This window comes from Engystomops pustulosus, chromosome 1, assembly GCF_040894005.1.
Source record: "Engystomops pustulosus chromosome 1, aEngPut4.maternal, whole genome shotgun sequence".
Classification (NCBI taxonomy): domain Eukaryota; kingdom Metazoa; phylum Chordata; class Amphibia; order Anura; family Leptodactylidae; genus Engystomops; species Engystomops pustulosus.
Window position 1 is genome coordinate 13908772 of NC_092411.1, and position 16961 is coordinate 13925732.

At 42.0% G+C, this 16961-nt stretch overlaps 1 protein-coding gene across 23 annotated transcripts in view; it reads right to left on the minus strand.

The window, feature by feature from the left end:
- NEDD4L (NEDD4 like E3 ubiquitin protein ligase) overlaps nt 1-16961 on the minus strand; it is a 219467-nt gene that overhangs the window by 76522 nt on the left and 125984 nt on the right. The window lies entirely within an intron of this gene.

Below are 16961 nucleotides of genomic sequence, written 5' to 3' on the forward strand. Positions count from 1 at the left end.
TCAATTTTTTTGGAATTTGCGCAGCTTTGACAGGTATTTAACAGGCGTTTGCGCTGGGAGCGGGTCGCACGAGATCGGATTCTTGCAGCAGAAATGAAGGGGGGGGGGTGCCGTCGGACGATCCGACTGATTCGGAACGCGGGATTTAAGATTCAAACTGTGTCGCAAGACAATGAACTTACATGCATCAGGAAGAAGAAGGTGAACTCCGGGGACCTGAGCAGGTAGAGTCCATTATTTTTGGACAATGCACTTTTGTGAACTCCGCAGGACCGGGTAAGTAAATGAGCCCCACAATGTTAACAAAATGCCAAAGTCAATGCTCTGTTTAACACTTAGTTGATGCTATGTAAACACAATGCAATCAGGACAAGCTCCTCCCCACAACCTTTAACCCCCAACCCTAATGCAACGCGCATTGTTTAAATGCACTAATTAATGCATTTGCGACCGGGCCAAGCCAAACCCGTTCTGGTTGACTTCTATATAGGCCCAAATACAATATACGGCCACTATAGACTGACAATAATAAGCTGCTAGACTTTGGGTAGTAAAATTCAAGTGTCTAAGCCACCAATGTTCCCTTCAATAGCGATAAATCACGCGCCCCATGAGGTGCGAGGCGGCCTTACACTCTTGGATACACCACTACTTAACATGACTGAGCTTTGCCAGGTCTCAGACAATTCAGAAGGAGTTTACAAAACAGAAGATACAACGTTTCTATGATAACGCGGAATGTGCAGGATTTTCACAACGTTTACAATGAGAAGATTTTACGATCTTATTTGTTAGTTATGTGCTTATGGTGCTTGGGGTTTCCCCATGTTGTTACTTTTGTATCTTGTTCTTTTTGTTTCTTTTTCTTACAGATAAACAGGGAGGAGTAGTAGGTCTTAACAGTAGAGAGCAAACATTAATGCAGAACGTTCATAATGTGGATACATTAGGTCAGTGGTGTCGAACCTATGGCACGGGTGCCAGAGGTGGCACTCATAGCCCTTTCTGTGGGCACCCAGGCCTTCACCCCAACACAGAATTTGCCAGCTAGGACTAAAGGCTTTCTCCGGTGATCCAAGACAGCCCAGGATGGGCCATGCTCAGAGCTATTTTAAGGAGACATCCTTGGCTGCTAGGACTACAGGAGGAGCAAGAAGGTGTGGACAGTGATCAGGGCCGGATTAAAGGAGGGGCTCCTGGGGCTCTAGCCCCGGGGCCCCCACCGCTTTCACTTTTTAAGGGGCCCCCACCAGTGTTCGACAGTCAGCGACTGAACTCAGCTGAGTCGCTGACTGTCTCCGTGTGCGACGCGCAGCAGCCTGTGGCCGCCCGCGTCGCACATAGGGGTCTAGGATGTCAGCTGTGTCAATGAGACACAGCTGACATCACTGGGAGAGTTCACTGATGCACTGTTTTGGCAGCAGGATGCCGGCGGCGAGTGATGACGTCACACTGTCGGCGTCCGATCACTACATGCTGCTGCCAAAACAGTGCATCGGCGATCTCCCCCAGCGATGGCAGCTGTGTCTTCAGTGGCCGGCGGCTGTCTAAAGAGCGAGGAGGATCCTGCAGCATTGTGGGATCACTGGAAGGGAAGGTGAGGTAAGTATGAAAATGTTTATTTTGTGGCCATTTTCTACAGGGGACTGGCAGCTAAATTCTACAGGGGGCTGGCAGGCTATATACTACAGGGGGCTGGCAGGCTATATACTACAGGGGGCTGGCAGGCTATATACTACAGGGGGCTGGCAGGCTATATACTACAGGGGGCTGGCAGGCTATATACTACAGGGGGCTGGCAGGCTATATACTACAGGGGGCTGGCAGGCTATATACTACAGGGGGCTGGCAGGCTATATACTTCCAAAAACATTGTTGGAAGGGCCCCCACCAGTTTGCGCACAGGGGCCCCCACCATCCTTAATTCGGCCCTGACAGTGATGGATTATTGTCAGAGCTCCTGCTCTGGGTCTCCTGATTCTTCCTCTTCAGGGGACCCTGGAGGGAACCCAGGTCAACATCTGTAAAGAGTTTGCATGTTCTCTCTGTGTTTGCATGGGTTTCCTCCAGGTCCTCCGGTTTCCTCCCACACTTCAAAACATACTGTTAGGTTATTTAGATTGTGAGCAACATGGGGACAGGGAACAATTTGTCATGCTTTGTGCAGCGCTGCATAATCTGTAGGCGCTATATAAAGAAAGAATAATAATAATAATATTAATAATAATATTATTATTATTATTATGCTACAATCCAAATTTCTCCAACATCGTTCTATTGTATTGGTGATCTCAGGATGCCACTATGATTAAAACCTGTGATTTAGTAAGGATTAATGAGTTACTGCTAAACTTGTCATGTTGGCACTTTGTGACATACAAGTTTTGGTTGTAGCTTGGGCACTGTGTCTCCAAAAGGTTCGCCATCACTGCATTAGGTGCATTACAACCAGAATTAATTGGTCTATGTTACTGGGTTGTCTATAAGTCAGGTCTGAGGGCGAGTTTTGCACAACTAAAGAGCTAATGCAAAGGAGTAAACAAGTATCATATATTTCCATGGAATCCATGAGACCTCCAAGAACCTCCATTAATAAGAAGTTCAGCATAACCCCGTATGATACAATACAGTTTCACAATGTGAACGAACCAAGAATTTTCCAAGGCTTTGGTTACATAGTTAACATGGTGGAAAAAAGTTCAAGTTCAACCAATGAAGCGATGTAACAATTCTATATACTAACATAACCTTCAATGATATTTTAATTTTGGTAACTTGATAAATTACAGAAACTAAAATTTTCATCAAAACTCGCTGGAAAATAGCAGTGATCAACATCAATTCTCCCCGCCCCCCTTTTTTTTTTTTTAAAGAAAATCTACCATTTGCTTTTATGCATTGTGAACCAAACATACCTTCAGAATGCTGTAGTGACACTGATGCAGAAACATATCTTGTTAATTAAGGGCCTTGGAAAAGCTGGGTGCATACTGCCTGCCGTACATAAACGCATTACACGGAGCTTCCTGAACTGTCCAGACAGGACTGACCTGGATGACTCATACACAGCAGCAAGGGGATGGTGCAGCGATTGATTACTTATGTCTGTCAGGGACAACACAGTGATAACATATTGTCGGCTTCTGCCGGGCAGGATAAGGCTGGAGCAGTGCCTAATTAGGGCGAGAGAAGAGCGGTAGAGCAGCCAAAGGAGTGACAGAGCCTCATTATCATCATTTTATAATTGTTTTTTCAGCAAAACCACTCAGCTCAGGTATTGAACAAGATACATTTCTGCATCAGTGCAGCTACAGAATTCTCAAGGTATGTTTGGTTCATAATGCATGGATCAAAATTGTAGATTTCCTGTAAATTTTCCCAAAAACTAAATTACTAAGATAGTGGAAGATAAAATACAATGTACAATGTGTACTGCACCAAGATTCTGGATGTGTCCGCAGAGGTAGGGACAGGATTTTTGGGACTGGCAACTCAAAAAGTATAAAAAAAATAAATAAATAAGAATTAGTTTTCCCTAAAAACCATGATATTCCTCATCTTTTCCAGCACTATTAACAAGATTTCTATAAAACTGAGACAAAACCTGGTAATGTAGACACCAAACACAAAACAAAGGAAGTGGTCAGGATATTTTTGGGAAAGGTTTTTCTCTCTAGATGGTTATTATGGCTTGAAGTGATAGTAAAAGGTTCAGTACTGATCCGTGTAATCCCACCTGGACTAGTTGTGGCCCAGAGGATAATGTAGGACTACACACAGTGTGATACTGGCTTAGTTACCTGATGGGACACATGCCCGGCGTCTATGCCCTATGCCCGGGCACGCTCCGACTGCACTGGTGGTGCCACATGTTAATTGAAGACAAGGATCTATTAGAGGATTTACAATTAATTATCTAAGTAAAGCTTTATGTTTAACCCCTTTGTGGCCTACAATTGTGAACCGAAATTAGAATTCTGATTGAAGATTAAATGGGCGGCTACTAGTTCATAGGGTTTGATCCCAGCCCAGGGGATAACTGCATAGTGAAACGATACATGATCTCCACAAAATAAACCAATGCCTTTTTTACCTAAAAAAACCCTCCAGGTAATCCCTGATATTGCAGCTCTGCTAAACTAGAAATGCAACAAAAATGACACTTCATACGTATAAAGATTGCTAAAGGTGTATTCATATTAAACAATCCTATGTGCTGAACGTGTCTGACTCTAGTGGAATGTCTAGACTGCAAATACAAATACCACATCCTCAGATTCAGATGAAAAACTAAAATTTTTAGTCAACTAATGTACAAAGAAAGTTTCTACTCAAAGACAGTAGATCTAAAAAGGAATAATGAACTTAAACAAAATCGAAGAAATCAAAGAATTAGGCTATACAATGATAGCACAGCATCACATACACTTAAAATCTGCCCAATATTTGAACAATAATTCATCATTATCCCACCAATAAAAGGAATATGCATAAACAAGACCAGAATACCGATATTTACAAAAATAAAACTACTATAATACTGCCCCCTATGTCCAGGAATATAACTACTATAATACTGCCCCCTGTGTACAATAATATAACTACTATAATACTGCCCCCTATGTACAAGAATATAACTACTATAATACTGCCCCCTATGTACAGGAATATAACTACTATAATACTGCCCACCTATGTACAAGAATATAACTACTATAATACTGCCCACCTATGTACAAGAATATAACTACTATAATACTGCCCACCTATGTACAAGAATATAACTACTATAATACTGCCCACCTATGTACAAGAATATAACTACTATAATACTGCCCCCTATGTACAAGAATATAACTACTATAATACTGCTCCCTATGTACAAGAATATAACTACTATAATACTGCCCATTATGTACAGGAATATAACTACTATAATACTGCCCCTATGTACAAGAATATAACTACTATAATACTGCCCCCTATGTACAAGAATATAACTACTATAATACTGCCCCCTATGTACAAGAATATAACTACTATAATACTGCCCCCTATGTACAAGAATATAACTACTATAATACTGCCCCCTATGTACAAGAATATAACTACTATAATACTGCCCCCTATGTACAAGAATATAACTACTATAATACTGCCCCCTATGTACAAGAATATAACTACTATAATACTGCCCCCTATGTACAAGAATATAACTACTATAATACTGCCCCCTATGTACAAGAATATAACTACTATAATACTGCCCCTATGTACAAGAATATAACTACTATAATACTGCCCCCTATGTACAAGAATATAACTAGTATAATACTGCCCCCTATGTACAAGAATATAACTACTATAATACTGCCCCCTATGTATAGGAATATAACTGCTATAATATTGCCCCCTATGTACAGGAATATAACTACTATAATACTGCCCACTATGTACAAGAATATAACTACTATAATACTGCCCCCTATGTACAAGAATATAACTACTATAATACTGCCTCCTATGTACAAGAATATAACTACTATAATACTGCCCCCTATGTACAAGAATATAACTAGTATAATACTGCCCCCTATGTACAAGAATATAACTACTATAATACTGCCCCCTATGTATAGGAATATAACTGCTATAATATTGCCCCCTATGTACAGGAATATAACTACTATAATACTGCCCACTATGTACAAGAATATAACTACTATAATACTGCCCCCTATGTACAAGAATATAACTACTATAATACTGCCTCCTATGTACAAGAATATAACTACTATAATACTGCCCCCTATGTACAAGAATATAACTAGTATAATACTGCCCCCTATGTACAAGAATATAACTACTATAATACTGCCCCCTATGTATAGGAATATAACTGCTATAATATTGCCCCCTATGTACAGGAATATAACTGCTATAATATTGCCCCCTATGTACAGGAATATAACTACTATAATACTGCCCACTATGTACACAAAAATAATAAACATATTGCTGCCATCAAAGCTTATAAGATGAGGATACATGACAAATGTCCAAAATCAAGAGACAGCAGTTGATCTCTGACATATAGAGATTGGGTATGCTGAAAGGCAACCTGCCTGATCCTCTTTCCATCTTTAATCCGAGAAGCCTCCAGAATCCCCCCACACACATTAGATAGTCAGCTGTCAGTAACAGGTAGTGCATGTAGCAGGTCCCTTTAATCAGACACCCTTCATTGCTCTTATATTGAAACCTGATCGAGCAGCATTCCTTCTGCGCTGCCTCATTGTTTTGGTTTGGGCCCGTCAGCAGCGCTGCTCCTGCATTGCTGGAAGGTCAGCAGTGTCTACTATGCCGGGAGTCTGTCATGTCTCACACTGCTATGTTCCACCAGCTATGTAAATTGAAGTGGAAACTTCTCAGTTATGAACATCAAGTGTTTCTAAAACGTAGCATCACGGCTGCTGCTCTATCCTCGCCATAACAGACTCTCATCATAGGGGGCAGTATTATAGTAGTTATATTCCTGTACATAGGGGGGCAGTATTATAGTAGTTGTATTCTTGTACATAGGGGGGCAGTATTATAGTAGTTGTATTCTTGTACATAGGGGGGCAGTATTATAGTAGTTGTATTCTTGTACATAGGGGGGCAGTATTATAGTAGTTGTATTCTTGTACATAGGGGGCAGTATTATAGTAGTTGTATTCTTGTACATAGGGGGCAGTATTATAGTAGTTGTATTCTTGTACATAGGGGGCAATATTATAGTAGTTGTATTCTTGTACATAGGGGGCAGTATTATAGTAGTTGTATTCTTGTACATAGGGGGCAGTATTATAGTAGTTGTATTCTTGTACATAGGGGGCAGTATTATAGTAGTTATATTCTTGTACATAGGGGGCAGTATTATAGTAGTTATATTCTTGTACATAGGGGGCAGTATTATAGTAGTTATATTCTTGTACATAGGGGCAGTATTATAGTAGTTATATTCTTGTACATAGGGGGCAGAATTATAGTAGTTATATTCTTGTACATAGGGGGCAGTATTATAGTAGTTATATTCTTGTACATAGGGGGCAGTATTATAGTAGTTATATTCTTGTACATAGGGGGCAGTATTATAGTAGTTATATTCTTGGACATAGGGGGCAGTATTATAGTAGTTATATTCTTGTACATACGGGGCAGTATTATAGTAGTTATATTCTTGTACATAGGGGGCAGCATTATAGTAGTTATATTCTTGGACATAGGGGGCAGTATTATAGTAGTTATATTCTTGGACATAGGGGGCAGTATTATAGTAGTTATATTCTTGTACATAGGGGGCAGTATTATAGTAGTTATATTCTTGTAACTTGGAGCGAAATATTTCTTTACTATAATAACTAGAGGCAACTTTTGACTGTTCCTTTAATGTTTCATACTTGTTTAAATCCGCTCTTCTTGGGCCTCGGCCATGGTGTACAGTGAGCTGAATCACTGGTAAACCCCAACAGGTTTTCACATACCATGTAACACGACCACGTCCCACAATTAGCCAAATGAGCAGGGCCAATTTTTAGAGCAACTAAATGTTTACGTGACCCCAGTGTGAACTCGGAGAAGAACAACCCCGCACTAAAGAGCGATGGGCATTAATAGGATGGGGGCCTAGAGGAGGATTGCCTTGGTCATTCCTTGGCACAGCCTGTGATTGGCGCCATCACTCAGATCTCAGATGCAGGCCAAGGACTGAGAGGAGTAACGACCTACTACTCCGCTACTTCTGAAAAAGGCTTTAGAGAAGAGAAATACTGGTCCCAGAATCTGCAGACACAGGATTATTTATACCATAAACAGCAGAACTATAGATTTATGAGGATAGATGGATTTATTACAAGAGAAACATGATGAACGTGTATGTTATCTCCACCATAATACACTACAGTAGATGTATGACAACACTAGAAAATGTATCACTAGCAAAGCACAGGAGTCAGGACAAACACATGACTGAGTCAACATAGGGGGCAGTATTATAGTAGTTATATTCCTGTACATAGGGGCAGTATTATAGTAGTTATATTCCTGTACATAGGGGGCAGTATTATAGTAGTTATATCCTTGTACATAGGGGGCAGTATTATAGTAGTTATATCCTTGTACATAGGGGGCAGTATTATAGTAGTTATATCCTTGTACATAGGGGGCAGTATTATAGTAGTTATATTCTTGTACATAGGGGGCAGTATTGTAGTAGTTATATTCCTGTACATAGGGGCAGTATTATAGTAGTTATATTCCTGTACATAGGGGGCAGTATTATACTAGTTATATTCTTGTACATAGGGGGCAGTATTATAGTAGTTATATTCTTGTACATAGGGGGCAGTTTTATAGGAGTTATATTCTTGTACATAGTGGGCAAAAAAAATTCAATAATCCAGGGTGGAGAGTCATCAGACAGATGAATGGAAACTATCAGGAGCCAGATTAAAGAGTGTCACTCTATACGAGGCTCTCGATTTCTTCCGACACTTGGGTTTCTCTTGATGTCATACTTGGGGTCAGTAAGCACTGTCAACAGTTTACTGAGCCTGGAAGACAAAGTGAACGCAGCAGGAACTTCAGGCAACAGATATCCTAGTTTCTGTTGCTTAAAAAAGGGTCCAAGCTCAAATTAAAGAAAATTTTTTTTTTTTAGCTTAAACGTATCCTTAGAATGGATCATAATTGCTGCCCCTTTGCTTTAAAGAGATGTCTAATTTAGAGAACCCATTGCCAATTACTACGAGGGACCATACGAGCACCTGATGAAAAAGAGCTCAGAGCAGCCATCTTGTCTCACGGAGGACCTAGCACACTGATTCCCCTAGGAACTGTGTAATACTTTATTTCTCCTGTGGGGGTGCTGCAGAGAACAGGAATACTTTTACATCTTCTTAGAATACACCTAGATTTCTAGATGTTCCCACAAGCTTTGCAATAAGCTTAACATTGGGGGCAATTACAATAAATTAGGTTTTGTATTGTGGTAGTAATTCAGAAATACAGTCCGTTGGCAAGCCCATCCATTGCAGCTGCCATAAAGCAACTTATTAGATAGATTTAGCGCTACAGTCAAAATCTTAGTCTCCAATATAACCATCTCCAGGGTCATGCACTGAACTCCATTACCTTAGACCACAACACCCAATGCTGACAGCCTCAGCTGCTTCTACGCTTCTTCATGGTTCATATTGAGAAAACTCAACATTTAACGACACATTGACCTTTAAGAATTTCCACGCCACAGCTGGTTCCATATGCCACATGGAGATCTGCAGACCTATAGTTTATACCCCGGCATTACTGTACTGTATAAAGTATAATATACTATATACAGCCAACCTTCCACCCCCCCACCCCCCCACCTAGGACACCAGGGTCTACGAAAAGTGATCTCCTCTGCACTTTGGCGAGAAAACGCCAAACTATTCATGGTGAAGGACCAGCTATAAAAGCTTCAGAAATTTCTGGGAGTCAGACCCCCCCCCACCCTGGGCAGTGGGTGGCCTATACATCACTACCGAGTCACAGTGTCAGGAAGGTTACAGAAAGGCAGAGGAAAGAGGTGCGAGAGGCGGTGACTGAAAGCCCAAAGTGAAAGGCAGGAATGTACGAAATGTTGTTATATTGATTGGACGCTCTGGTTTCAGCAGCTGCTGCCATCCGGGGGTTATCAATGACACGGGATGGAATCCGACCGACTAACACGTGGAATATGTAAAAGGAAACCGTTTCTACGCCATCTACCTGCATGATGTTATAGAGCAGGAATGAGCAGAGTAGACCGATGGACATAGAATAGGGAAAGTATTCACACCCCTTTACATTTTTCACTTTGATTGCAGCCAATTGGTAGATCAAAAAAAGGCAATTTTGTTGCTCATTAAATGTGCACTCTGTCCCCATAATGACTCCTGGGCCAGTCCGGAATGGTCACAGAGATGTTCTCAGATGTGCTCAGGGTCATTGTCTTGTTGGAAGGTTTGGCCCAGTCTGAGGTCCAAAGCATCTGGAAGAGGTTCTCATCCAGGATCTCTCTGTACTTGGCCGCATTCATCTTTCCCTCGATTACACCCAGTGGTCCTGTCCTTTTGTATCCCCGGCTAGATCTGTGCAGTTCCTTAGACCTTGTGATTCTCATGTGGTCTGATATGCACTATGACAGTGGTGGCGAACCTATAGCATGGGTGCCAGAGGCGGCACTCAGAGCCCTTTCTGTGGGCACCCGGGCCATCGCCCCAGCACACCAAAAAAAAAAAAAAAAAAACCTCAAACTTCCTGCAGTTCCAAGCAACTTAAAAGATGCGGCTTACAGTCATATTTTGATACTTACTTCGCTAATAGGGACTGTAGGAAGAAGGAGAATTAGACAGGGTCGAATTATATTTGGAGGACCTCCTGCTCGCCCCACAATTCTCTCTGTACAGAGGGAAACAGGAAAGAAGCTAAAATGATGAAAATTTTCCATCTTTCTACTGTGTTGCTGTCCACAGGAGGCCAATATGATTGAAAGTTGTTTAACAGGGAGCAATAAGTTACTGCTTAAATTTTTGGTTGGCACCTTGCGATAAATAAGGGGGGTTTTGGTTGCAGTTTGGGCACTCGGCCTCTAAAAAGGTTCGCCATCACTGCTCTATGAGCTCTAAGTCTTATATAAACAGGTGTGAGCCTTTCCTAATCAAGTCCAATCAATTTAATTAAATAGCCGGACTCCAATGGAGGAGTAGAACCATCTCAAGGAGGATCAGAAGGAAATGCACAGCATGTGAGTTAAATATGAATGTCACAGCAAAGGGGCTAAATACTTATGACCATGTGATATTTTTTTTTTGTTTGTTTAATAAATTAGCAAAAATATCATTTTTTACATTAATGAGCAAAAAAAAAAAATTTAACTTTTAATCTTACAAACTGGCTGCAATGGAACAAAGAGTAAAAAAGTTTAAAGGGGTCTGAATACTTTCTCGTACACAGTGTAGGTGCTCTGTGTATTCATTGTTCAAACAATGGTGGCTGCAAGTCTATTAGTAGGAACTTCCAATGGACTTCAAATTTCGCAACGTTTGGGATTTCTAAATAAAGGTTCCGCTAAAATGTTTTTCCACAGAATTACTGTGCTGCCTGCAGATAGGACACTATGTACAATATGCAAAGCTCTTCCTGCTCTATAACATGCTACCTGCAGATATGATGCTCTGCCTCACTCCTGTTTTATAACACATTGTAAACAGTATATCTGCAGGCAATCTGCTTGGCTCCTACTGCTCTATAATATGCTGCCTGCATACAAGACATCCGGCAGCATGTTATAAAGCAGCAGGAGCTAAGTATTGTGTTCAATCTCCAAGCAGCATGTTATAGAGCAGTAGGATAGTGATGGGAATTCCGAATCTTCTCAGTGAGCTGGCTCATTAGGCTCCACTCACTAAGAAGAGCTGGCTCTTCTGGCTCCTGAACGGCTCCCTATTAAATATATAATATGGAGCCACGGGCCAATCACTCTACACCACTCAACTTTTAACCCGATTGTATGGAGTTCAAGGAGGCGTGGTGAGCCGGTTAGAGGCAAGGTTAAGAGAGCCATCGGCTCACTGAGGAGAGACTGCTCGCTTCGTTCACTAACAAGAGCCAGCTCATTCGTGAACGACACCTTGCTACAGGAGGAGCTAAGCAGATTGTACATAGTGTGCTATCTGAAGGCAGCATGTTATAGAGCAGGAGGAGCTGAGCAGATTGTACATAGTGCCCTATCTACAGGCAGTATGTTATAGAGCAGGAGGAGCTGAGTGGATAGGACATAGTGCCCTATCTGCAGGCTGCTTGCATTTTATGAATAGATCATGCTCAATCAGCGCTTTTTAGGGGTTATGCGAGTCTGAAGTCATCAGAAGATGAATGCTCTCCATTCACACAGAACATCCACATGATTGTTGGGGGTCCCAGCTCTTGGACCTCCAGCTATCAGTCTCACTGTGATGGAGAAGAGTAATTCATGTTAAAACCTCTGAATACAAGAATGTTTATATATTACCAAAAAATATGTTGATTAGAATTACCGGATGGGATACGATTTCACCAGCATTGGCGCCTTATCCTCCTGCCGTGTGCGACTTCTGATTAAAACCGGAGGTATCTGAAAGGTCACAAATACTTGGAGGCTGCAGGACTACAGACGCCCCTGTGAATGTTTTACTGGAGCAGCTGCTGGCCGGGCATGCCACAGAGCAGCACCCGCTACAGCACCCACCAGACCTGCCGAGGGAGCCCACCCTGCTCCGGGTCACAATGCTTGTATGTGAGCAACAATAGAGGCCTATATAACAGCTGAGATATAGATGCTCCATGTAGGGTGGGTGTCTATGTAATGGCAGCTTAGATACAGCAGCTCAGCTCTATGTAAGGCGGATGCCTGTATAATGGCAGCTTAGATACAGCAGCTTAGCTCTATGTGAGGTGGATGTTTATATAATGATAGAGCTGAGCTGCTGTATCTAAGCTATCATTATATAAACATCGACCTCACATAGAGCTGAGCTGCTGTATCTAAGCTGCCATTTTATAGACATCCACCTTACATAGAGCTGAGCTGCTGTATCTAAGCTGCCATTATATAGACTTCCACCTTAAATAGAGCTGAGCTGCTGTATCTAAGCTGCTCTTATATAGATATCCACCTTACATAGAGCTGAGCTGCGGCGTATCTAAGCTATCATTATATAGACACCCACCCTACATGGAGCAGCTATATCTCAACTAATGTTATATAGACATCCACCTTACATAGAACTGAGCTGTTGTATCTAAGCTGCTCTTATATAGATATCCACCTTACATAGAGCTGAGCTGCTGTATCTAAGCTATCATTATATAGACATCCACCTTACATAGAACTGAGCTGCTGTATCTAAGCTATGCAAGGTGGATACAACAGCTCAGTTCTATGTAAGGTGGATGTCTATATAACATTAGCTGAGATATAGCAGCTCCATGTAGGGTGGGTGTCTATATAATGATAGCTTAGATACACCGCAGCTCAGCTCTGTGTAAGGTGGATGTCTACATAATGGCAACTTATATACAGCCCCACAGCTCTATATAGATACCTACCTTACATAATGGCAGCTTAGATACAGCAGCTCAGCTCTACGCAAGGTGGATATCTATATAAGAGCAGCTTAGATACAGCAGCTCAACTCTATGCAAAGTGGATGTCTATATAATTGGCAGCTTAGATACAGTAGCTCAGTGTATGGTGGATGTCTATATATTTGGCAGCTTAGATACAGCAGCTCAGTTCTATGTTAGGAGGATCCCAATTTAATGGCAGCTGCTTAGCTCTATGTAGGTAATATTGTATATATACCAGCTACCCTCTAGTTCTATCCAGTGACTTCTTCTCTAAATGTAGTGACAATGAAGGAAAAGGAGAACTCTGTAAACCTTGCTGCTGCATATTTCTCTATAGCCTCAGACATTACATTGTTAAACTCCTGGCATGGAAGGTGGCATGTCTTTTTTTTTTCTCCCACAGGGATAGAGGGTCTTCAATGTGTGCACGGTAGTTGTGACCATGTGGACTGCAGCCAGTGATGGGTATTGTCCCTGGAGAGACGTGTAATTATACCTTTGTGTATGTTGATAGTGGCAGCAGGACTGTGAAACATGGATTTATATTCCAAGATTGTAGTATGAGTGTACAAGAGGCATCCCCTCCTCACACTGCTGTGCACGTAGCATTGCACTGCTCCACAGGACGGCTATAAAAGAAAGTCTGTAGAATACTTCTGATTAAAACATGCGGAAGTGCTGTTAAGCAATTCAGTGTAGAACGCAAGGAACACAACAGCGTGAGGACCTGCCCCAGTGCATTAGCTACAATGCTGGAATACAAATCCATATTTAACAGTTCTGCTGCTACTAACATTTACAAATGTATGATTATAGAGTTCTTTAGGCACAATACACAACACAGTCGTCAGAGCACAGCAGTGTGAGGACACATTCCTAGTGCACTTGGAGAAGCTACAATATAAATCCACATGTCACAGTCCTGCTGCTACTAACAACACACACAAAAGGTCTGATTACACATCTCTCTGGGACTCAGACTACATGATGGACGGAATCATGAAATGCAGATGGACCCTTCCGTTATTAGGGAAAAGCAGCGGTGTCTGTAGGATGTGGGGGACAAGCGCAGAAGAAAAGCAATTTTGCTGCCTACTCCTCCCCCCCCCCCCCCCGCAGTTATCAGGCTGAATCTTTATTATTATTTATCTGTTGGTTTTAAGGCGCCTTTTCTTATCACTTTATGTCGGTAATCACCGCCTGCCAAGCACAAGCCGTCTTGTACGGTGGGGACCGCGTAGCCTAATCTAGACGCGCAGCTGATGGGAACGTACTGTGTGTCTGAGGAGTCTGAATAATAGAACAGGTTCATGTAGGGATCTCCCCGAACAATACAAGCAGAGAGACGCTGCAACGCGAGAACACGGAGAATAGCAGAGCCGAGTATGTCACACAACTCAAGGGACCATGTAAGGTGCCACTAAACTCACCTTTCCGGGGACCCCTGTATATCTTCTGTGCGATATGTGGGGCAGGGGCTGGCTGGCTATATACACTGGGGCAGGGTCTGGCAGGCTATATACACTGGGGCAGGGTCTGGCAGGCTATATACACTGGGGCAGGGTCTGGCAGGCTATATACACTGGGGCAGGGTCTGGCAGGCTATATACACTGGGGCAGGGTCTGGCAGGCTATATACACTGGGGCAGGGGCTGGCTGGCTATATACTGGGGAGGCTGTGACCAATGCATTTCCCACCCTCGGCTTATACTCTAGTCAATAGGTTTTCCCAGTATTTTGTGGTAAAATTAGGGGCCTCGGCTTATACTCGGGTCGGCTTATACTCGAGTATATACGGTAAGCGAAAACCGAGAGGAAACATGTCTGATGTGGATGCACAGGGGCAACCCTGAGATAATGTATAATCAGACATTTGTGGATGTGGATACGGTAGTAGCAGCAGGACTGTAAAATACGGATTTATTTAACAGTGCACTGCTGTGCTCTGCTTACACTGCTGTGCTCTGTGCTCTCTGCAGACAGTGTTAGGTATTGTCTTTTGAGCAACAATGATTACACATCTATCCACAAACAATACCCAACACTGGCTGCAGAGAACACAGAGCACAACAGTGTAAGGACAAAACCACAGTGCAGTTTGCAGAGCTACAGTCCTTAAATTCCTGCATAAATCCATATATCACAGTCCTGCTGCTACTAACACCGCACACATATGATTACACAGATCCTCAGAAACAATATCAAACACTTTCATCAGAGAGCACAGAGAACAATAGTGTGAGGATAGGTCCCCAAGTGAATTTGGAGAAGCTACAATCCTATATGTCCCAGTCCTGCTGCCAGGGGCAGATTAAGACCACCATGGACCCTGGGCTGTAGGAATATTACTACAAGTCTGGAATCACTTCCTACATCTGGTACTAGAAGCTTCTTGGAGATGGAGTTTGTGTCCCTTCGGCTGCTTTCTATCTGCAGTTTCAGGACCTTTGGAGGACCTTCGAGAGCAGGAACAGATGTATGACGATTTCATGGGTGGAAAAATGTAAAATGTAATTTGCGTGTAGAGTATAAAATTTGGTTGGTGGTTTGGGTGTCCATGCGCGTCCTAGAAGGGTCAGGCCCCGGGGCTACCACCAAAACCGCCTATAATCCACTACTGCCTGCTGCTACTAACAACAACATACACAACAGTATGATAACACATCACCATACCATACATAACAGTCTGCAGTACTGCATGACAACACTTGCTGACAGGTTCCCTTTCAGGGACTCTTCTCCATTTCACTATCAATACATCACTGATCTGTATGCGGGGACTGTATGCACAGCTGGGGAGGAGTTTTTTGGTATCATTAATACCCCATCATCCTTTCCAGGAGACCGTTATATGAAAGAGGTATCCTGCCCTATCAAAATATGAGGTACAAGGTGCCTCGCGCCTCAACCTTGTGTTAAGTTTCTACTGAATGTTATAGATACATGACTGCGTACGTCAGAAGTAGTTTGTCTATAGATACAGATTTACCAAAATGTTGTACTTAAGAACAGACGACTTACAGACGACCCCTAGTTACAAACGGACCTCTGGATGTTGGTAATTTACTGTACTTTAGTCCTAGGCTACAATAATCAGCTATAACAGTTATCACAGGCGTCTGTAATGAAGCTTTAGTGTTAATCCTGATTCTTATGACAACCCAACATTTTTAAAATCCAATTGTTACAGAGCAAAAAAAAAATTTGTCTGGAACTACAATTATAAAATATACAGTTCCGACTTACATACAAATTTAAGATCAAACCTAAAGAACCTATCCTGTATATAACCCTTGGACTGCCTGTATTTCAATACTTTCAATGTCCTACACCATACTACTAAAGAGGGTCTAGATATTACAACCATATAGTGCCTACACAATACCGCCATACAGTATCCAAATAATACCACCAGATTGTACCCCGACTACATATGACCCACCAGAGGTGTAACTTGAAGCTGCACAATCTTAACATGGGCCCAAAACTATAAGTTAAGGCGTCTTTACATGGGAAGGAGACACCTTATGGGGCCAAAGTTTCTTTTACCAGAATTTTTACATAGTCTCAAATCACATCGATGACATTCCTAAAGTAATCCATCAATATGGCTTGAAAATTTTAACTTTATCCCATGACAAAATTTTTCCTTCAAGTGGGTGGAGCTTACGAGGTCACATGACTACAAACATGATTACAGACTACATAGTGCGGAATACCGTAATCAAAATATTATGACAAATGTATCAATGAGACACCAGCCGCATATTGTTACACTGTAGTAACTG